This window comes from Solanum stenotomum, unplaced genomic scaffold, assembly GCF_019186545.1.
Source record: "Solanum stenotomum isolate F172 unplaced genomic scaffold, ASM1918654v1 scaffold19044, whole genome shotgun sequence".
Lineage (NCBI taxonomy): Eukaryota > Viridiplantae > Streptophyta > Magnoliopsida > Solanales > Solanaceae > Solanum > Solanum stenotomum.
In genome coordinates, this window is record NW_026025341.1 from 1,467 (window position 1) to 3,060 (window position 1,594).

Sequence of the window (1,594 nt, forward strand, 5' to 3'; positions counted from 1 at the left end):
AGCACATTCAAGATTTGTTATCCCGCTAAATATAACTGAAGATTCAACATGCAATTTAAAACAAGGTACTCCTTTAGCACATTTGCTAATCAAGACTAAGTTGATTATTTGGGATGAGGCTCCAATGATGCATAAACATTGTTTTGAAGCTCTTAATAAGACTTTAAGAGATATTATTGGCTACAAAGACGCAACTAAGTCAGAATTACCATTTGGTGGTAAAACAATTGTTCTTGGAGGTGACTTCAGACAAATTCTTCCTGTGATCCCAAAAGGTAGTCGACAAGATATTGTTAATGCAACTCTCAACTCTTCATATTTATGGCCCCATTGTGAATTATTAACACTGACAAAGAATATGAGGTTGCAAAACAGTGACGCTGATACTGATCTAAAAAAGTTGCAAGAGTTTTCTGATTGGATATTGGCTGTTGGGGATGATAGTATTGGTAATTCATTTGATGGAATTGATAAAGTTTTAATACCAAAGGATCTTCTAATAACTGAATATACTAATCCAATAGCTTCTATTGTGGAAAGTACGTATCCAGATTTTAGTACTAATTATAATGATGTTGGATACCTACAACAAAGAGCCATTCTTGCTCCGACTCTTGATATGGTGGAATCAATCAATCAATATATGATCTCCTTGAATCATAATCCTGAGAAATCATATTTGAGTCCTGACAAAATATGCAAGTCTGATCATACTTATTCAGCTTTGGAACATGTACACACCCCAAATTTTTTGAACACTATTAAATGTTCTGGAGTTCCAAATCATTCAATCACTTTAAAAGTTGGAGTTCCAGTGATGTTACTAAGAAATATTGATCAGGCAGTAGGACTATGTAACGACACTAGGTTGACTGTTACTAAACTTGAAAATCAAGTAATTGAAGCAAAGGTTTTATCTGGACAGATGGCTGGACAGAAGGTATTTATTCCAAGAATGACTTTAACATCTTCAGATGATAGAATCCCATTTAAGTTTCAAAGAAGACAGTTTCCTATAACTGTATCATTTGCCATGACAATCAACAAGAGCCAAGGACAATCTTTATCTCATGTTGGATTATTTTTGAAGAAACCAGTGTTTACCCATGGACAACTTTATGTAACTGTTTCTAGAGTAACAAGTAGAAAGGGATTAAAACTACTGAGTTACAATGATGATGGACAATTAACTGATGAGGCTAGAAATGTAGTATATAAAGAAGTGTTCCGAAATCTATTGTGATATGCAGATTCTTTGGGATGTTTTATATATACTGTAATTGTTGATGATTATTATGAAACAATTCTGATGAAGTTGCTGTTATAATTATGGTATCATTTAGAGGTATGCTATTTTAACCAACTAAATAATTTTTAATAATATTGTATTCTATGTAGTACACCTAAAGATAACATTATATGATCTAAAATGTTATGCGATTACTTTAATTAATATACAAATTTATTAATTTTAAATTAATTTTTTTATCATGTAAATTGATTGATTTACCTTTTTTTGCATTATTTTTTCAAGCTAATGACAGTCAAGAAACGTTAGAAAGTGTTTTATGCAATCAGAAAAAATAAGAGTTCT

At 31.3% G+C, this 1,594-nt stretch overlaps 1 pseudogene; it reads left to right on the forward strand.

Moving 5' to 3' along the window:
• Positions 1–1,243, forward strand: part of LOC125850770 (uncharacterized) — a 2,706-nt pseudogene extending 1,463 nt beyond the window's left edge.
• Positions 1,244–1,594: the final 351 nt, after the last annotated feature.